Source organism: Callithrix jacchus, chromosome 4 (assembly GCF_049354715.1).
Source record: "Callithrix jacchus isolate 240 chromosome 4, calJac240_pri, whole genome shotgun sequence".
Classification (NCBI taxonomy): domain Eukaryota; kingdom Metazoa; phylum Chordata; class Mammalia; order Primates; family Cebidae; genus Callithrix; species Callithrix jacchus.
Window position 1 is genome coordinate 4169162 of NC_133505.1, and position 22568 is coordinate 4191729.

Here is a 22568-nt window from a genome sequence, read left to right on the forward strand (position 1 = left end):
CATGCGCCTCTGGCTTTTTGCCCACTTAATTGTAGCCTCAGGCTCAACTTTGGTTTCTGTCTCTAATTTTTGCCAGAATAAACATAACTGATCTCAAAACATCTGCTTTCACTGTAGGGACTCGTGCTGCCATCTCCATTCCTCCCTCTTTTCTTGCAATCTGTGTGGAAGTTCTCTAATGTGAACATTTTGACCACCCGCACACTCCCATGTCCACCGTGAGCACGTGCAGACTCACCCAGCTGAGGCTGTCATCTCAGGCCGGGGAGGTTCTCGAGATCTTTATTTTGCTGTGACACGGTTGGCACCTCTTTGGCTCACTTTATCATCTCAGGGTTCTTTTCATTTTAGGAGCCCAAGATGGCAGAAAAGGAAGTAGATGAGCAATTAAACCTGTGAGTCAGGAGAGTGTCCCCTTGTGTAAAGCAATGTTGCCGAACTTCGTATGTAGTGATCTCTTAGCAGATGAGCCACGTGGCTGCTGAGCACACATGCCTGCTTGCTGCTGTGAGCTCAGACTCCCTCATCATTAGTCTTTTCTATCTCTGGAAGGAATTAAAAGGGCCACTTAATAACCTGTAAATCATACAGAGTTAAAGGTGTTTCCCCAAAACACTGAGGACAGAATGAAAGGTGAGGAGTGTTAGCCGCAGGTCAGAAGTGCAGGAGAGTCTCTCAGTGTGGGCTGTTGGAGAAATGCAGGTCTTTTTACCTTTGGAAGTCTCCCTAGAATGGGGTGAAGGACTCTGCCCATTCTAGGATGAAAAATTGGGATATTAGACACCCTCGGATATTTATCCCAAGCCTTCATTTAGGGTTCTTAATGAGTTTGTTCAGCCATCACAATCTCAAGTGCTAAGTAGGACATTGGAATCTCTCCACAGTCCAAATCAGCACTGTCTTTTAAAGTTGAGTTTCTCATTGTTCTCACCTGACATGCCTTATGTATCCCACACTCACCCTAATAACGTCGTGCTCACTGTTACCTTTGCAAGAAGACTTGAATTTTACTCAGCCCGGGGAGTGCACTTCTCATGTCCAGACCCAGTTCCGGCTCCTTCTTCAGCCCCGCATCAGTCAGAGGGTTAAACCACGGTGACAAACAACCTGTACGTTTCAGTGGCTTAGAATCTTCTTCCTCATTTATTTGCATCTCATTATGGGTCAGGTGAGAGTTCTCTCTGTGCTGTGTCGTCCTAACACAGGAATCGAGGCTGAAGGAGGTACCATCAGTAAGATCCCCATTGCTAGAGAAAAGACAAAAAGCATGCTGGATAGAACTCTGTTTCTTGGAGAGTTCTCCTGAAAATGTCACGTTACTTCTTCTCACCTCCAATGGCAAAAAAAGAGAGAGAGAGAGAGAGAGAGAGAGAGAGAGAGAAGTCATGTGGCCGTGCAAAAATGTAAGTAGGTGGGATGGAACAGTCAGAATGCGTTCATAAAAAATGAACTGAAAATATGTCGAGGGCGCACCAATGACTATCGTGAATGCCAGCATGCATCCTGACCACCCAGTGCTGCTGCCCTTCACACTTCTTCTGTCTTACAAGTATTAGAACGTCTTATCTGAAGCCACACCACTCAGAGGGACTGCAGAATACATAATGACATGTCCTTTAGGATGTCCTCAGAGAATTCAAGGAAAAGAAGTTGAATAATCCAGAAGTGCTTTTGGGTACAGCTGTTTAGCATGAAAGGGTAAGATTAGAGATCGATTTTAAGAGTAATAATAGCATTAGGATTAGAATTAGGGTCTGGGTCAGGGTCAGGGCTGGAAGGATGATTAGAGGTGGGGTCATGGTCAGGGTCAAGATAAAAGTCAGGGTCAAAGGGTCAAAATTAGGGACCAGGGTTTAGGGTCAGAGTCAAAGTCCAGGGGCGGGGTTAGGGTTAGAAGCAGAGCTTTGTTCTCCTCAGGACCCACCCAGGGAGAGGCCATGGCTTTGGAGCACCTGGTAGTGTGTCCACAGTGAAGACCAAAGTTTCATTCTCCTCAAGTCTGACCTGAGGGGACCTGGCTGCAGGCCGTGTGAGATAGATGAGGCAGAAGCTTCCTGTCCGCTCCCCGTGTGCAGAGGAAGGAACTCCGACACTGGCTTTACTTCCACACGTTATGTCCTACAAGTCTTGTTTTCAGAAGCAGCCCTCACTTGAGGCTTTGGCTACTCATTGTCATAGCGCGTCATAACATAGTGTAAGATTTGGGTTTGTTTCTGGAGTGTGATCTTCATATAGAGAAAGGAGAAATGCTTAGAGCCACCACCAGGACAGCTGGGATGAAAGCGGGGATGGGCAGGTGTCTTTCAAGCCACCCCAAGCCCGAGGCTGGAGGAAACACTTCTATTCATGTTTTAATTACTCATTTTTCTTACAGCGTTAAAGTAGTCAAAACAGTATGAAAAATGGAAAGCAGGCATGTTACAACTTGCAACATTATTTAAGTTTAAATATATTATTTGTACCTCATTAACATTTTCTATTTTATGGAGAAAGTCTAAGGTTAATTGGCAATAGCGTTGTAATAGTAGATAGAATAGTGTCTCTTTTACAAACATTAACATACTGCATTACATGTATGAACCCCGATAATCTGAGACAGGTCTCGGATGTTTTAGGGAGTTTATTTTGCCAAGTTTGAGGATTCCCTCACCCGTGATGCATCCTCATGAGGTCCTGACAACATGTATCCAAGGTGGTAGGGGCACAGCTTGGTTTTATACATTTCAGGGAGACATGAGACATCAATCATTATGTATCAGATGTACATTCGGTCAGTCCTGAAAGGTGAGACAACTTGAAGAGAAGGCCAGATAGGGGGCTCCAGATCACAGGCAGATACAGACGATGGCTTCATTCTTGTGACTTGCCGATTACCCTTTCCAGATGAGGTGATCAGACAAGCATTTATCTCAGTGAGCAGAGGGTGACTGGATAGAGTGGGAGGCAGGTTTGCCCTGAGCAGTTCCCAGCTTGACTTTTCCCTATAGCTTAGTGATTTTGGGTCCCCAAGATTTATTTTCCTTTCACAAGGTATGACATGTTTTTCTATGAGTGTTAATTATTCATTGTGTATTTTATTACACAAATAGGTGCAGATTTTTTTAAAAATCATCACCTTTATGACTAGCTATACAGACATAAACACATAGAAGTTCAAATAAATTTGGAAACATTCCAGAGTTTGGGTTTCCAGTAATTCTTTGTGATTCTTTAAAAGGTAAAGTGATTTTTTCCCATAAAACATAGAAACATCTAAAATCACCCATAGAATGTCCTGCTATTTTTGTTTTCTAGTTTCTGTATTTTCTGCAAAGTTTCATTGAGGAGATCGACTTTGAATATCCTTTTAAACTCTTCTGTTTTAGAAAGTGTTGTGGTGAAACATTTAATTTTGATGGTCACAAGTTTGGTTCACGTTCTTTCTTTCTTTGAATATCTTTTCCAATACTTGATTCTGGTGTATTATGGCTAAAAAGTAGGCACTGGAACAAAATGAAGACAGAAAGGATTTGGAATAAGTGATCCAGTCACAATGAATCAATTTGCCATTGGAACATATTTTTACAAAGTCGCTCTTTTAAAAACATTTAGCCATGAATTGAAACAGTCTGTAACTTTACTTTTCTTGTCCTGGTCTAAGGTATTTTAGAGGAGGAACCCAGGACACAACCACAGCACAAGAAAAAAACATGATCCGTAAGTTTGCACATATGTAAAACCCGTACTCATGGAGTGAGGGGTGAGCTCCACCTCCTGGATGGCTGAGGGTCTACATCAATTGTTTGGAATTCCAAAGGAGATTTCTATTCAACCCCATTTGTTACTCACCTGCATGTACAAATACAGACACCTAGGTAATGACCTGAAGCTTTGGTTAGTATGAAACAAGACGGCATCATGTTGCACAGTTCATTCGTGTGTTGGACAGTGGCAGCTCTTCTTATTGGCTCCAATTTTTCTTTGACGTATTTCAGGTTTTTTTTTAGTACTTACTAACTTTCTGATACTTCGAGATTATCCTGGCTCATCTATTTACTGCCCCAGTTCTAGTATCAGACATTTCTTCAAAGGGCCTGATTCCTTTGAGAATGGCAGGAAAACATGTCTGGCTGCCGAATGAGCACGTCGTGTCTTGTCCCTCATTAGCAATGCTAGGAAGTATCTGTGTGTATGTCACCTACCTCTACACACCCAATTGCAAAGGTTTCAATGTGGAACTGTAGGTATCTGCATTAAACTAAACCTAAGGTTACATTGGTGGCTCCACCTCTGATTCACTATCACATAAATCTTTCTACCCTTCGCCACTTGCTAATTTGGAATCTCCCACTTCAACAGTGAGAGACCTGGTTCCTACCATCTACGACTTATGTAACTCATTGTTTGATTCCAGATGCAGGTACTGTGGTTTACCTGCATTGTGGTTCACAATCACCCGTGTTGGAAAGAACTTTATAAAATGAAATCTGATTATGAAGTATAGTTCATTTGCCTTCAGCCTACAGATTCTATTCATTTTTAAAGGGACTTGGGTCAGCACCATTTTCCCTACAGCCTCAGTGAGTTTTTTTTCCCACAGTTGTGTCTTAGTCCACTTTGTGCTTCCGTAACAGAATACCTGAGGCAGGGTAATTTGTAAGCAAGAAAGATTCATTTGGCTCAATACTGGTGGCTGGAATGTCTGAGACTGGGCAGTTGCATCTGGTGGGGCCTCAGTCTTTTTCCCCTCATGGTGGAAAGTAAAAGGGGAGCAAGGGGTGCACCAGAGATCACAACAAGGGGGAAGCCAGACTCTTTTTGTCTATCTACTCTTGCAGGAATCAATCCATTCCTGTGAGAGCAGATAGAACCCACCCCCATGGGAGGGCATTAATCTATTCACGAGGGATTGATCTTTGTAATCCAAACACCTTCCACTAGGCCTCACCTCCCCACACTGCCACATTGGGGGTCAAATTTCAACATGAGTTTTTGCAGGGCCAAACCATATCCAAACCATAGTAATTTGTAGCATAGTTAAATTATTTTTAACACTAAGTATTCTGTGCTGGGATACTCCACATCCTGAATAATATTATTTAATTAGAATAGAGTTTGCTTTACCCATTTAGCTGTAAAATTCTGTGTGTTTTGACAAATGCATAGTGGCAGGTATCCACTATTAAATTATCATATGAAATGCTTCAAACCCCATGCAGCCAAAGGCTTCCCATCTCCGTAGTTTCCCTTCTCCAGGATCTCATTAAATGAGGTCACACTGTGTGGATTCTCCTGAGGTGTCTTCTTCCACTTAGCAATGTGCATGAAAGATTCACTCATGTCTTCGTGTGAGTTGATAGCCTGTTCCATGGCTAAATAGTATCCCTTGCCTGAATGTATCACGACTGGGTTATGCATTCTGGGGAGAAAACCTTCCTCTTCTAACATCGTTCCAGGGTTGGAGGCCTTCAAATTAAGTGACAATAGATACATTAATAGAGGAGAAAACACTTGGCTTCTTGTTTCACAAGTATCATCCTGGGAGAAAATTCATCAGATTAGAGGATCCAGTTTACAAAGGAGTAAAAATAGCCCAAAGACAAGAAACAAGACTAGAATCTGATAACCCTCAAGGGCTATAGTTTTCTTATTAAAAAATTTTTTTTGAGACAGCATCTGGCTCTGTCACCGAGGCTGGAGTGAAATGGTGCGATCTCAGCTCACTTCACCCTCTATCTCCTGCGTAAAATCAAGCCTCCCTCCTCAGCCTCCTGATTAGCTGGGACTACAGACACATACCATCATGCCCAGCTAATTTTTGTAATTTTAGTAGAGATGGGGTTTCTCAGGCTGGTCTTGAACTCCTGGGTTATAGCTTTTCATTGAAACATAAAATTTATCTCCATAGTAACCATCATTTTTGATCATAGATAATCAAAGTCAGATTATTCTTGTTCTAAAAATAAGTCTTGTTTTCCTAGATTTTGCCTATACAAGTGCAGCAGGAACAAGAGGCTGACCACATAGGTGCTTTCAAGCTTCTTTGCTGGAAGTTTTCATACAGAATCTCAGACTGGACGTTTAAAGTCCTTATTGAGGCTAAAAGCAAATCCCAGAACATACTATCACGTTTCAGCTGCTTTGGGTGAATTCCTCTCTTTTTGAGGCCCCCAAACTATCCCCAAAACCTGGGTCTACAAGAAAATGACCTTCCTTACTAACCTGTACGGCTGTGAACCCTGCAATCTGGGCATCAGGCTGGCTTTTCCCGGAGTGCTTTTAAGGCTGGGCTCCATAAAAGTCAGCCTCAGTTCCTTAACATTGCTGGTCAGACTGACGGTAGGTGCACTCTTCCTAAAGACGATATTCCGGTAAAACCCTTCATAATACAAGCAGTTTCCAACTATGACCTGTTCTAAGGTGAACAGACTCTCGGACTTCTGCTAACAACTCTATTGTGAAAATAAGAACGATAAATCCTTCATTTCTACTTACGGAAGTGTGATCTGCTAAATTGTTGTGAGTTCTAGTTAGCTTAAGAGAAAGAGACTTCTGAAATCCAGAAGCTATAACATTAAAGAATCAGCAATGCTCAAAAAAAGCTATAAAATTACAATCAGTTTTCATCAGTTCATCCAGTGCCATGTCATCCATTCCTGTCCTGCTGGGTCTTGGGTTAGCAGTGTGTGAACCCATCAGTTTCTCAACGAGACTTCTGGACAGCTTCACTGAGTCAAGTGTATGGCCTTAAAGTTATTTAAGCAATCTCATCAGAAGCCTATAAGCAGAGTACCTGTCATAGCATTTTCTGTGAGTCTCAGAGGGGGTCCTGGGTTGGAGACAAACTTTGTGACCTGTAGCTGATTGCAGGAGCCTTCAGGAAAGCATCAGGGCTAAATAATATCTAAATGGCGAAAAGCCTGAAATGGCTGTGAGGAAAGATCTGATGAGAGTTCATTCTACCACAGCTGACAAGGATGTTCCACTTTGTCTGTGGCACAGAGCATTTAAAATAATCACTGAAAATATGACTCATAACCCTATATCGGCACATAACACGGATAAGGAGGACGTGGACAAATATCCAAGAAATTTATATGATTTCTGAAAACATAACATTTTACCCTTATAAATATAACCCAGGGAAGGTTAGGCATCTCTTTTTATTTGTATATTTTATATAGTTTTTTCTTATAAAAAATACAACCTACTTTATTTGCAAAACTTGCCCTAGTTTTCTTGCATACTTTGCAGAGTTGTTTCTAGTTATTCTATTGTTTCTAGTAATTTTATTTATATATATTGATTCTATTTTTAATACTTAGTAATCTTTATTTTCCAGAGTAAACTAGGAAGTAGACAATTTTAAATTGTCATATATTGACGTTCTGTAATGGATTAGGAAATGGATGCGTATATGATCTCCCGACATCTAGAGGATGTTTCCACATAGTACAGTTTCTCAGCATGGTTGTGTATTAACAGGCCAAAATATCTGTAGTCTCTCCATAAAAACAGGGGCCAACAGTATATAAAGTGGAATTAGTTATGTTCAGTAAGTAACGTCTTAGTACTGCATCTTATTTATAAATGATCTAGATATGTAATGCAAATCTTTTAGTTAGCTTAACTTTAAGGTTGAAAATTACCAAAAGTATTTTGGAAACAGTTATTAGGCAGATGTAGTATAAAAAATTATTATTTAAATAATGTTTTTTATAAAAATAATTAGAATCAAATCTCTAAGCTTTAAGATTTTAAGTAGTAAGTATAATATTAACTTATCTGACTAGAACTCAAGCAGAATAGAAATTCATGTCTGTTTTACATTCAGTAGTGATATCTCTGAAGACACAGTTGCTTTATTACAGCAAAAATATTAAATCGATCTTATTTAACTATGTTTTATCTAAACTGTGTTAACTTGCTCACGGTGCTGTGACTGCGCCCCCTTCTGGCGGCGAGGGCCATTGCAGGCCCCTCTTACAGTGCCGTGACCAGCATCACCTGGTGGCGACCAGGGCACTGCAGGGCCCTCTTGCTCACAGTTAGTGGCAACACGCCCCCTGCTGGCCACCAGGGCAATGCAGCGTCCTCTTGCTCACAGTGTGGTGCCTGTGTTGCTGGGCCCTGTTACCGTGTAGTGGTGGCACAACCCCACCGCTGCCCGCTGGGGCACTTCAAGACCCTCTTGCTCTAGTGTTGTGGTGGCGTGTCCCCTGCTGACTGCTGGGGGCACTGTAGGGTCCTGTTACCGTGTAGTGTCGGCACACCCCCCACTGCCCGCTGGGGCACTTCAAGACCCTCTTGCTCATAGTGTTGTGGTGGCGTGTCCCCTGCTGACTGCTGGGGGCACTGTAGGGTCCTGTTACCGTGTAGTGTCGGCACACACCCCACTGCCCACTGGGGCACTTCAAGACCCTCTTGCTCTAGTGTTGTGGCAGCACCCACGTGCTGGCAGCCAGAGCACTGCAGGGCCCTCTTGCTCATGGCGTGGTGCCTGTGTGCCCCTGTTGGCTGCTGGGGGCACTGTAGGGGCCTGTTGCTCACGGTGTATCAGCAGCACGCCCCCTGCTGGCTGCTGGGGGCACTGTAGGGTCCTGTTGCTCACGGTGTATCGGCAGCACGCCCCCTGCTGGCAGCTGGGGACACTGCAGAACCCTCTTGCTCAGTGTTGTGGCAGGACACTCCATGCTGGCAGCTGGGACACCGTAGGGCCATCTTGTTCCCAGCGCGATGGCTGGCGCCCCCTACTGGCCACCTTCTGCACCACTTGAAGTCAGAGCGCCAGTTATTAGGCGCCCACTGTCTAGAAATTCGAACTGAAATGTAGCTATTACTGGAAAGAGCTGATGTCACAGTTTTTGTCTAAGTTGGAAGAAAGATTTTCAAGAGGCAGTACAAAGATGGCAGATAACTTCATTGTTAATTAGTTCAACCATTGTGGAAGACTGGTGATTCCTCAAGGACCTAGAAATAGAAATTCCATTTGACCCAGCAATCTCATCACTGGGTATATATCCAAAGGATTACAAATCGTTCTACTATAAGGACACATGCACACGAATGTTCATTGCAGCAGTGTTTACAATAGCAAAGACCTGGAACCAACCCAAATGCCCATCGATGATAGACTGGACAGGGAAAATGTGGCACATATACACCATGGAATACTTTGCAGCCATCAAAAACGATGAGTTCATGTCCTTTGTAGGGACATGGATGAACCTGGAAACAATCATTCTCAGCAAACTGACACAAGAACAGAAAATCAAACACTGCATGTTCTCACTCATAGGTGGGTGTTGAACAATGAGAACACATGGACACAAGGAGGGAGCATCACACACTGGGGTCTGTTGGGAGGAAATAGGGGAGGGGCAGCGGGGGAGGGGGGAGTTGGGGACAGATAGCATGGGGGAAAATGCCAGATATAGGTGATGGGGAGGGAGGCAGCAAATCACACTGCCATGTGTGTACCTGTGCAACAATCTTGCATGTTCTTCACATGTCCCCCAAAACCTAAAATGCAATTTAAAAAAAGAAAATATATACGGTGTAAAGAGCTGATTGTAGAACAAATAGGTAGGCCCCAAAGGAGGAGCAGGCTGATCGTGCAGGAAAACAGCCCAATAGTCCTGTGCAGGGAATTTTATTTTGAACTTTTTACCCCAATGAGATGTGAGTTTTGTAATTTTGATTTTACTATAACAATCATCTTATAAACAAAAAAATGAATAATTCATGATTGCAGAGATGGCAAAGTATTTAAAAATAGTTTGGGTATTAAATTATGAAATCATTGTGTATTAAATAATTCTAAATCCAACAGTTGTGATTGAACAGATCTGTCGGCACATGTAAGTGTTGAGGTGAAAGTGACAAAGCAGTTATGTTGAACATTTGTGTCTGGAGGGAATCAACAGAGGAACTGGCTGTGGGCCTTCACCTCTGCATCACCTTTGTTTTGTGCTGTAGCTGAGTATCAAAAACAAAACAAAACAAAATCATCACTTATTTCTAAAAGACAGAGAAAGAATATTTCCTTCAATTTAAGCATTCCTAAATTGCCACCGGGTGGCCCCTGCACTCTTGGAGGACGCCAAGGCAGAGCAGATCCTCAGGTGGGCAGCTGATGCACTTGACCCTGAGGATGTCAGGTTCCCGGCCCCAAATCCATCGCCGGTGCCCGAGTCACCCCTGCAGCCTAGACGCGGCATGGGAGCAGCAAGTGGCTGGACACCCCAGATCAGAGCCACAGCCCCAGCAGCAGGAATCCTGAGGCTTGGCACCCAGGCGACAAACTCAGGCAGGCAGCCTCTCAGTCTCATTGGTGTGGATGCAGAGTGCCCAGTGCAGGGGCCCAGGATCCGGAGAGGTGTCCAAGAGGAGTGGACCCTCAGGCCAGATGGGCTGTGCAGTCAGCAGCCCTGACGCCACCCAAGGGAAGCTCCGCCATCCCGAGCCAGTACCAGAGCTGCACCTGCAAACTGCGCATCCAGCATGGGCAGCAGTGGGGGCCGGTGGGGAAAGGAGCAACCCCTGACTTTCCATGCGTCTCCCACTCCCTGACACCTGCCAGGCAGACCCTGGGGCCAGAGTCTCAGCGCTGAAGCCAGGCCATCCGCGAAGCCGCTCCAGTGCCGCGCAGTGCCCACGCCAGACCCAATCTCCCTTTGAGGAGGAGTGGGACAGCCTCAGGGTCAGACGGGCCTCCTCCTCCTTCACGATATGAGATACATATAAGGATTGATAATGTTCCATCAGGAACTCGTGTTTGTGATATAAAATGCGCGCCTGATATCCTGCACCTGTGGTCCTCCGGCAGCCCAGGTGAGCCCAGGAGAACCTGGAGCCCAGCGATGTCGGCCCCAGCTGGAGCCCCACCTGCCTGCACGCGGCTGGGAGTGGCTATTGGGAGCCGGGCCGCCACCTTGGCGCAGACGCGCACCTAACGTCTTTGCGGGGCTCGCTGGGTCCGAGGTCGGAGGCTGAGAGTGTGGCTGCTGAAGGCTGTGGTGGACCCGGCTGTATCGCGGATTCTGGGCTAGAAAGCAGATTTGGGATCGCAGATTGGGGGTTGCTGCTGGGTGGAGGTGGGAGGAGCCGCGGCTCAGGAGCTGGTAGTTGGGGATCTGAGAAGTCACCATCTTGAAGAAGTTCCTCCGCTTCGGAGCCCGGGGTCAAGGCAGAGCAGAACCTCGGGTCCTGAGCTCCATAGACCCCCGTCTACACCGCGTCCGGGCACCGAATGCGGAACCGCGGAGGATGCACAGGGCGGCAGTCAGGGGTGACGCCGTGGAGATGGAGCCGCCTGGCGCGCAGGAGAGGAGACCTGGACGCCCGGGACAAGCCGCACAGGTAGCGGGGCTCAGCCCGGGGTGGGAGGGTTCCCTGGGCCCGGGGGCTTTGGAGGGCGCTGGGCACCCTCGGAGCAGCGGAGCCAAATGAGCCTCAGCTGCTTTATCCCTCCTAATTCCCCAGCTGGAGGCACTTGGTGGAGACTGAGTGATTTAACTCACAAAGTTAGGTATATACCGTGTATTGTTGTTATTTCTAACGTTCACGGTTAAAACATGGTGTGTTATACTTTACACGAGGTCCCCACTGAGAGAACTCATTCCCCTATCAAAAATACAGGGAGTCATTTTCAGTGGGCGAAAATTTCTCAGATAAAACTGTCCGTTTTACACAGATCGGTTCTTTACTGAAGGGTTTAGAGGGAAACTTGGAAGTGGGAGGTGGGTTTTGTGTTCTTGAATGAGAAGACACGTTTTTCTCAGAATGTGAGCTCTTTCTGCGTGTATCAGTTTTACATAAACCGAATGAAAATATGTAGGTTTTAACATTTTGGCACGACACCTGCTGTCTTTTACTATGATGATATTTTAAATAATTTTATAATGGACTGAAAAAATACTGGCTTCTCTAGATATTAAAATGTGCTACTAATTTCTATAATTAATTTGCTAACAGCTGAAAACACACATAAATGCATGGAACCGAACAGGAAATCCAGAAACGCTGAAATGATATAAGATGTGTGTAAGGATTGATAACGTTCACAGATGTGAATAGGAAAGGATGAATGATTAATGAAAAAAATGCCTGTTCTTTGAAAAAAAACTAATGAAATTTTATATCACAAACAAGAGTGACTGACGGAACACAGGTTGAAATTTACATATGCCAGTGAGAAACGTATCAGAAGGAAACACAAATGCTTATGTTACAGGTGTATTATGTTGACAGAGGCCTTCCTAAGAATGACCTCAGCGGCAGGCATTCTGAAGGCTGATTTAGCAAACTAAAAATTAAAACTGCCTGTGTGTCAGAGAAAAACAAAAGGGGACTGAAGAAAACATACTTGAAAAGTATTTACTATATTATATTCAGATGAGAAGTGTGTTTTCATTTTACAGGGAGTTCATTATATTATCATGTGATACGTATAGTTCTGGTGTGTATAGCATATATATTACATGTATAATATATGCATATCAGTTACATATACAAATTAGATGAACGGTTACATATATACCCACTGGATGAACAGTCCATTTTATAGAAAATTCTTTACAATCAAATAAAAACTTTAATAAAAGTGGGTAAAGAACGTTTTCGCAGATTTACAAATTACTTATGTACATGGGGAAAAAAATCCTTTGCGTTTCTGGCATAAGAATTTATGTTAGCCGGGTGCGGTGGCTCACCCTTGTAATCCCAAAACCTTGGGAGGCCGAGGCGGGTGGATCACGAGGTCAAGAGACCATCCTGGTCAACATGGTGAAACCCCGTCTCTACTAAAAATACAAAAAATTAGCTGGGCATGGTGGCGCATGCCTGTAATCCCAGCTACTCGGGAGGCTGAGGCAGGAGAATTGCCTGAACCCAGGAGGCGGAGGTTGCGAGGAACCGAGATCGCCCCATTGCACTCCAGCCTGGGTAACAAGAGCGAAACTCCGTCTCAAAAATAAAGAATTTCTATTAAAAGAGGAATCAAACTGTTTTCTATCCACAATATGTGTGAGGATGCTTTGTACTGCTGCTTAAAGTTTAAGTTGCTGGTGACTCTTTAAATAGACAATTTGGTGGTAAGTCCTACATCTAAAAAATGTGTCTGCTCCTTACGCATCAGTTCCGTGATACTAAAATACCCTGAGCAAGGAGAGATACATGCGCTTTGCTATGTTTTGTTTTGCAGCACTTATTTTAAAAAGAACAGAAAGAATGAACTGTAGAAATAAATGTCTCTTGCAGCCATAGGATGAAATAACATGTGATGATTTAATGTGACGACAGATATAGGAGTATGTTGATGTGCGAAGGTGTATTTTGTTATAGCCAGCAAGGAAAAAAGAATCAGTTTGTTTATACACACACAAACATACAATGGTTTTGTGTCAAAAAATGTGAACAAAATATGATAACACTTCTAATTTCTGGGCATTGGCATTATAAGTAAGGTTTTTCTCATCTATGATTGCTGCAGGGAGCAGGTACAACACTTCTAGTGAAAGTTTATTATTAATGGAATAATTCTTAGAGGAAAACGAATCTTGCCCACATATAAATAATCTCTCACTTTCTATTTTTTATCATCATTATTACTATTGTGTGTGATTATCTTTGAACCTTTAGCCTCTTCAGAAACAAAAACGATTGTTTTCATCTGTCTCCAGATTTTATGTATATATTTTATTATGTACATATATTTTTCTTACATGTAGATTTATCACATATATGCAAACAATGATAGATTGATCATTTCATTTTACTTGTATTCTTTGAAAATAAAAATAACTAAGTGATTACTATAGCAAAAATACTGCTTTATAGGAGTTTATTTAAAAATATTGAACTCCCCATCTGTATTTATCCGTTCTTTCAGTTTATTCATCAAACATAACTTGAGTACCTATTATGTGGCAGACATATTCTTCTGTCTCTCAGGACCCTTCCATCCTTAAAAACTTCATGCTGAGCTGCCCTGTCTGCACAAGCTGAGAGATTTGAAATGGGGACATTAGAACCTAATCTCATTTAAACTTTATCTCCCATCTCTCAAACAAAAGAATTTCTGAAGTTAGAAAATAGTAGAAGGTAACCTTTACCTGTCCTTTCAAAAGTTTATCAGTCTTAAACACTAATGTTAATTATTGGAAAGTCTGATTAGCATATATTCTCTAAATATAAGTATTGAATAAAATGACCCACACCTATTCATTTGAATCATGGGTTTCCTTTGGCTCCAAGTTGTTAGAATATCAAAGAATTAATTTGTTTAAAAAATCCGTTACTGTTATTTCAGTGTTCTTTCCCCATAGTACCTTTAGGAACTGAAACGTAGTTAAGTGCCAGTTATATCCCTAGAACTGCCCTAGCCCTGCTGAGTATACCGTATGCTACTTAATGTAAGGACTCATGGGTTGTGTGATGCCCCATTATTATATATGTCAATAAAATAATTTTTTAAATGCTACCAATTATAGTTGTAATAAATCTTGAATTATAAGTGGCATTCAAATATCAGCAGTGTTAAAATGTGACCTACTCTTTAGGTCAGCCTACAAAGTAGGTTTAATTGTATTATTTTACTTAATTAAATTTTTTTTGTTGAGTAGCAATAGAAATAATCCCACAACTCTGAGAGGCTGAGGTGGGAGGATCGCTTGATGCCAGGAGTTTGAGTCCAGCCTGAATAACAAACTAAGATTTTTATTCGACATAAAATTTTAAATTAGTAGCTGGGCAGGCTAGTGCACATATGTAGTCTCAGCTAGTTGGGAGGCTGGGGATGGAGGATCACTTGAGCCCAGGAGTTCCATGCTACAGTGAGGCATGATTACACCATTGCACTCCAGCCTGGGCAAAAGAGTGAGACCTTCTCCCAAAAACAAAAATCCAACAGTTTTGTGTTGTTGCTGTAGGAACTATTTTAAATACTTTCCGTAGTTTCTCCTTTAAGCATCATGATGTCCGATGACATAGCTATTGTTGTTGTTTTTATGAATGAGGAAGTTGAGTCACAGAAAAACTAAATAACAGCTGGTAAATGACAGACTTTAAAGTGGGACTGAAACCCGAGTTGAACTGAATCCAAAGACTGAGCTCCTTCTAGTCACATAGGCTGCTGTTTTCATTAAGGTCGTGAGGAATAAGAGCTAATAAGTACTGCACTTTCTTCAAGAAAAATAAGGTAGAGGAAAATCATTCTGTTCAATGTTTACAATTCTGTGAAGGACCGTATGTTTTGAGATACTGCACTACAGTTTCCTGAAAGGTCCTCTTACTCTTGCACTACTGCTCTGCATTTGGCCTATGCCAGTGGCTGTGTGGAAGTGGTCACTCTCCTGGTGAACAGAAAATGCCAGGTTGACATTTGTGACAAAACAGAACACCTTTAATACAGGTATACAGTAGCCAACTTTTCAGCATGACATGGGTTTGAGACATAATTAAATGTATCTCATTTAAATATAACTAGTTGGTGAAACCTGTGGAATGTGGATTTTGGATTCTTAGAATTTACAATCTATTTCTCGATCTAACATGGACAGGCTGTCCATTGCCAGGAAGAGACTTGTGCCATCATTCTGCTGAAACATGGCACCAACTCGCATCCTAAGGGTATCTATGGCATCACTGCTCTCCATTATGCTGAGTATAATGAGAGTAAGTTGCTGGCAGGAAAACTGCTCGCTCGTGATGCAAATATGGAAGCAGTGGACAAGGTGTAGATCAATTCTTTTCAAAATGTTTGTTACCCTTGACATAGGTCAGCTCAAGCATCCACTGAATGCAAGCAAATTAAGTTATTTTGAAATAATTGTCCAAAATTGTGTTTTAAATGATGATACTTTGAAAGGAGTATTAAGGGCACAACATTTGAAAATGCACTTTGAGAAATATTTGTAAATTTCTTACAGAAAAAGCCTTTTCAATTTTTTTAAATGCAAGGGTTCCCCCACCCCCAATTAATGTGAAATAACACAGGAGAGGAAATATGCCCTGAAAATAGGCTTACTAGGTTCGGACACACCCCTGTTTAAGAACCCAGAATAGATAAGTGCAATGTGTACATTTCTGTATCTCACAAAATATAAGACGTCTCTAGAAGAGTTGGCGTCCGTGCTACTTTCTTCAAGTTCTCCTTTTCAATGAGATTAGCCTGACTTACCTGTGTTTGTGCCTGAGACTGAGAAATGAAAGGGAGTGTTACTGGCAGTATCTCTCAGCTTACAGAATAACACCTTTTACCCCCACCATTAATCATTCACTGCCATTCAGAGAGTCTTTGAAAACTTGCTTATGGGTAATCTATCAATAAGTAGAGGCTGACTCTTTAATGATTTCCTGTCCCTTTGTCACCATACAGGTGATTATGTGTCAACAAATGTTCATCACAAGTTGGGTTTTCTCAATTAAAATAATAGCCAATATCAGGGTTTATTTTAGTTGAAGTTGTATTGTGAACTGTCTCAGTATGTCTGTTATGTTTCTAGATCTTTAGCATAACCAGGATGTCAGCTTTACACACTGAAATCCATGAAGTTGATATAAATTTGATGTAAATCAGAATTCTCTTGATTAAAGAATTTCCATAGAAATCATTTTAATAAGTTAATTTTGGCAGTCATATAAACTATTTGGCTAACAATCTGGGAAAATTGTATACAAATAGATTGCAAATGAATACATGTTAGAAACATTCTTGAAGTGGGTATTATGAGTCAATAGCAATTTTTATTATACATGAAGGCCTCGTTTTTTTGGTAAAACTAAAGAAAATATTTTACATGCAAATACTTGGATTATACACAACCATTTAGTTACACATTCATAGCAAATATAAAAACAAAAGGGCTATATTGTAAATGTGCACAGATTTGTTTGCCTCTATAAATTGAGTCAACGTGTAAAATTTAAAAGACTTATGCAGAAATCTGGACTTCAGACTTGTTCTAAAAAATCAAATATGGTGTCCCCTGAGTTTCTGTCACTGTTGGCCTGCTGTGCAGAGGGTGCTTCTTTATAAAAGGCAAATGTTCTCCAGTGTGCTACTGTGCCCACAGCAGTACTTTCCGCACTCAGATAACCTTCCTTTGTCCTTGTATTTGAGTTTACAACTTTTATGTTATAGGATATATTTGTTAACGAGTTCAAGGCTTTTAAGTCAGTGCATATTTGTTTCTAATGTATAGTCTATAGATTATATAAATCTCTCAGTTATGGGGTCGAATTTTAGAATCTAGTTTAAAACTCTTTTTCTTTATACCAAAATAATCATCTCTCCACATGAATGCCTGGAAGTTGTTTTTAGGTTATTCCTGGTATCGTTGGATAGTTTATGATTATTGCAGACATTATAGCTTTCTCCTCAGCAATCTTCCTTAAAAATATAAATGACTTACCAACTTTTATTGTGCTAGAAATAACCCATATGGATCAGTATGAGAACTTTTATTGATAAGCCATTATATTTGTATTTGCTTTGTATTTAACCTAAAATAAAAAAAATAATTTTGAATAGCCATTTAAATGGAAATCAATACAAATGGATTTAAAAAGTAGAGTTGTGTTAGGGGCCCAGCATTTTAATTTTAATTGTAATTACCATTACAATTGAGAATAGAATTTCTTGCTGAGCTTTGGTTTTTTAATATTTATTTTTAAGTTTCTTAAACCTCTCTCTCTCACAAAGAACATACTGAGCTTTATAACAGTTATGATAAAAATCTTTTCTCTTGCATTAAAAGAAACCCATGGACTATTTAATAATATGGAAAATATGTACATGGGAAGCCACTCACTCTTAATTCAGAGCTCATTTCCTTAGTGACCCATTTGGAGCAGGAGGGCCTGACATTGGCATCTGGGACCGTAACATCATTGATAGAAGTGAATCAAGTAACTTTTTACCATGCAGAGGAAACCTCCACTGTATTGGGAAGCTCTGGAAACTGTATCTCTGAAACTTTTAGTTCTTTAAACTTTCATATTTGCCACAAAAAGTATTGTCCAATGGATATTAGGTGAATTTCAGGAGATTTCTTGATTATGGGATACAAAATACAGTTTTGTAATACTTCTCAAATGCAGATTGTCATGGAGTCTCTCTTGGAGTACAATAAGCAGATACTCTTTGGAATATAGTGTAAGAAACACTGCTCTAGAGGTAATAATTTAGACTGTTAATTTATGTAAAAAATGAAGTATTTGCTACTATGTTTTAGGTTTTGGGGGCTATAGAGATAAGAGATACAGGCCTTGCCCTCAAGAAGCTCTTGGTTTCAGAGGGAAACAATGAAGTGATTACAGTATTCCACACTCAGTGCTGTGTGGGGAGGAAGGGGAGGGGTGTTTGCAAGGCAGAGAGCAGCCCATCAGAAAGCCGGGAGGAGTGAGAAGGAATGGACTGGTTTTCATTTACTTCCTTTCTATATTACATGTTGAAGTTCAAACATCTAAGAGAAGCTTTTCAGCTCATTTGAGAAATGTGTAATTTTGTGAATTATTTTATTATTTGGTGTTTTATACGATGGAAACACGCCACTTTTTGTTTTTCGGTTTTAATCAAAGCTTGTATGTAAGGTCACTTTATTGCTGCATCTCCTCGATTGTTTCTTCCGTGTATTTGCCCTTTTCCTCTCCTACTTGGCGAGATTTCGCTTTCCGTTCAAGGATGTTTTTGCGGTCTCTGTCCAGTTTTAGCCTAGTGATACCCACCTTGCCGGGGTGAGCGCCTGCGTTGGCGGTTATGCCATTAGCCTTTTCCCGCTGCACCCGTTCAGTGTAGATTCCGCATTTCTTCCTTTAAACCTGGACTATTCTGCCAACGTGCTGACCTTTATAGTGTCCTCGTACAACCTGAACTTCATCACCCTTCCGGATGGGCGTGCATCGCACACTGTACTTCTGTCTCCGCTCTTTGGAAAGCGGGGAGGACATAATCTTCCTGCGAATGTGGGAAGGTGCATTGAACGCCTTTTGCGATTCGTGCTTCGGTCGGAAGTCACAAAGGGATTGAACTTCATTTTGGCAGTTCCCGCTTAGGTGATGGCCGCAGAAGGGAAGAGCAGCACACCACTTTTATTTGCTATAATTTGCAAGAGACAGCAAACGGTGGAATTTTTAGTGAAAAACCAAGCAAATGTACGTGCTGTTGATAGGCTGAGACAGTAGAGTAGTTCTTGTTTAAAATAAAAACCTAACTTCTAGAGCAGAGTCACTCAAGTCAGAAATATTAATAAGATTAACATAATTATTGGCATATAGTGAAAAATAACACAAATAATCAGTAGAAAAGCAAATATTTGAACTAAGCAACATAAAGAACATATAGTAGGATCCATTCTCTCTCATAATATAGAGTGTTTGTTATTTGTAATGTGGTGTTTTTAGTCTTGTAATCTTATATTAGCCAAAGGTTCTTGTATTAGTTTTATTAATTTTTGAAGTGTGGACTTTTAGGGTATGACTAGTATTGCCATTATTACTATTACTATTTATTGTTTTCAGGCTCTAGATAGCTCTTATCTGACCCATAGCTGATAGGAATTACAGTATATCAGACTAGGAAAGCAATGGAAAAATCTTCATTTAAATCTTTGCCTACTTTAGATAAATGACCTCAGCACAGTTTCTTGGCCATCAAGGGACTATAAGTTAGCAACTTGTATTATGTCATACCCCAGTGGAACAAGAGACTTTCTTGTTGTCCCTCTCTTACCCTTGGTGATCATTTATGAAGATAAACACGAGCACCCAAGATGCTTATAGACACAGGCGAGTACATGTAAACGACTATTCTGTCTACATTGACAGGCACGATATTAAATTGAGAAAGTGTATCAAACTAGCTGTTTGGTAATGACTTCTTTAAAGTCCTTGAACGGAGTTACTGCTTTGTTGTAGAACAGCCGTCATGCTTCCTGTACATTATGACCCGTCAGGTATTGTCAATATTTTTCTTCAGCAAAATATTAATGTCCTCACCCAAGATGTGTGGGTATGAGACGCAGAAGGTTATGCTATTTATCGTGGTTATACAAGGTTTTTTATGAAAAGGCCAGTTAATACTAAACTGATGTTTAAAATAATTGTAACCATTGAATCTTATACTTTAGGTGAGAAACAGCAAGAGTTAGTCCACTTTTTAGCTAGAAATCAAGCAAAAGTCTAGATTAGTTAGAAGTAGAATGCTTAAGTCTTTAATCCATCTGAAGTTAATTTTAGTGTAAGGTGCCAGGAAGGGGTCCAGTTTCTGCTTTCCGCACTTAGCTAGCCAGTTTTCCCAAATTGACACAAGAACAGAAAATAAAATACCGCATGTTTTCACTAATAGGTGGATGTCGAACAATGAGAACACATGGACACAGGGAGGGGAGCACTAGACACTGGGGTCTATAGAAGGGAATAGGGGAGGCACAGCAGGGAGGGGGGGAGTTGAGGAGAGAGAGCATGGGGAGACATGCCAGATATAGGTGAAGGGGAGGAAGGCAGAAAATCACACTGCCATGTACCTATGCAAGTATCTTGCATGTTCTTCACATGTATTCCAAAACCTAAAATGCAATAATAAAAAAAAAAAGTAGAATGCAAAATTCTTTCAGGAGTTCAAAGACCTTTATCCCTAGGGATCTCAATGTGCTTCATTTTATTCTAAGTATAATCCCCATATATTAGATAAAAATAGAGCCACAGCTTTGACTTCTTTCTTCTTCATTTCTTTCTTTCTTTCTTTTTGTTTTTGTTTTTTGTTGTTGTTGTTGTTGTTAATAGAGGCAAAGTCTAACTCTGTTGCCTAGGCTGGTCTTGAACTCCAGAGTATAAGTAATCCTCCTGCTTCAGCCTCCCAGAGTGCTAGCCACTATGCCTGGCCTGACTTTTCTAATGAGTTATTCAGTCTTGAAATGTTCAGTTTAGCAGAAAATCTTGTAGTGTCCCCTGGGGCTATCTCCTGTGTCTTCCTTCTTTGAATTTTCCAAGAAGCTAGGGTGTTTTCTAAGTCCAAGGAAGGCAGTCTTTCTTTCCAAGTCAGAAGGGAGAAAAAAGGCCATTCTAATTATTATTGTTTCCATGGATTCACTCCTGCAATCTGTAATGTTTGCCCTTTGCCACCAGGATGCATTCACTGATTCAGACCCTCAGTTTTCTTGGTGATTCATTCATGAGTTCAAAGCTATGGTGTTTAGTTGTTGATGTACTTCTCAGCACCCTTTTCTGGGAGCCAGGCCTCCTAGCTTTACCCACACACATAGCAAATTGATGCTTCTCCTACACTAAAAATATGATTTGGAGCCCACTTCTTAGCTAGACTTAGCCTAGGCCTTCATGGTCAGTTACCCTCTGAGACCCCTGTTGGTCTTTCCTCTAACAAATACTAGTTGAGCTCATTCCCACCACTCAGAGATGTTCAAATAATGCTGCAGGAAGAGGTTAAGTTCCTTTCCCTTTTGCTGTCAGATTTGAATCTTGAGGTTTCTTTATATCCTGTGCAGAAGCTTTGGTTAGAGAGCAGAAGGTTCCATGTTATCTTTCCACAGAGCAGTGGGAACCAACCTGCAGTTGGCCCCTCAAGTAATCCATTTCTAGAGTAATAAAAATCTCCCAGGCTACTTGCGTATCTACCTCAAGTTTTAAATATATTTTAAAGTTCCACCTCACAGGAAACCAGTAGATAAAATTCTCTGAATCTCCAGTAGGTGAGTTGGATTGAACAGAGCTAAGGTTCATCTGTAACTCATGAGTATCCATGTGTAAAGCAGGGCTTTGTACTTGCTTCAGCAGCATATGCTTTAAAATTGGGTCAGTAGAGAGCAGATGAGCACAAGCGTGGCTGCTGCCTAAGGATGGCACACAGATTCATAAAGCATTCCATATTTTGCATTGCCCCTGGAAGGTCATTTGAGTATTCATTAACCAGCCCCAAGGAAGCAGTGTGAGTCAAATCGAAACCGGAGATACCCGATGTTAAAATTGTGATGATCACTATAAAACTATTGATGTGTGGTGATCCATGAAATGAGAACAGAGCTGAGTAACATATGGGGTGTTACATGCAAATATGTTGTTAGTACATGTCTTGGAAATGGGAAAATGTCAACTTGCATTTCCTTCATAAACCTGAGAAACAATAAAAGCAGGGTTTTCTTCTTGTACGTTAGTTGGAGAGGGCCATGGAGATCCAGCATCCTGGCACAGATGTGCTGGCTCGGAGTTTGAGGAGGTAAAGAAGGAGTGGTGGTTGTCCAAGCCAGGTTTTGACATCTGTTAATTTTCTGCTCTTGGTATGACTGATGAGCTCAGTAATAGGGGACAATCATGTTATCTATTATAATGAGTTAATAATATATTTATATATAAATTTAGTTATAAGTTATGAATTAGCTAAAATGCCCTGAATTATGAACCACAATAAATACAACCAAGAAACAAAATTAGCACTTAATGACATTTTATGAAAACTGCAACATTTGAATATTAGAACCTGTGGAAAATCACAAGCTTTACATGGCCTACAAAATAGGTTCAGCAATAAAAGTTTAAGAATAAATTATTCCATTGCTTTACTGTTTCTCTGAACA

The 22568-nt window shown here is 41.2% G+C and overlaps 1 long non-coding RNA gene across 3 annotated transcripts in view; it reads left to right on the forward strand.

Moving 5' to 3' along the window:
* The window catches only part of LOC103792373 (uncharacterized), a 104704-nt gene that overhangs the window by 29145 nt on the left and 52991 nt on the right, over positions 1–22568 (forward strand). Inside the window, exon 5 of one of the 3 annotated variants that reach the window (XR_013533597.1) lies at positions 1206–11340. The exons of the other annotated variants lie outside the window; for them this stretch is intronic. This is a non-coding gene — a long non-coding RNA (uncharacterized LOC103792373). The remainder of the gene's footprint in view (positions 1–1205; positions 11341–22568) is intronic. 3 annotated transcript variants of the gene reach the window in all.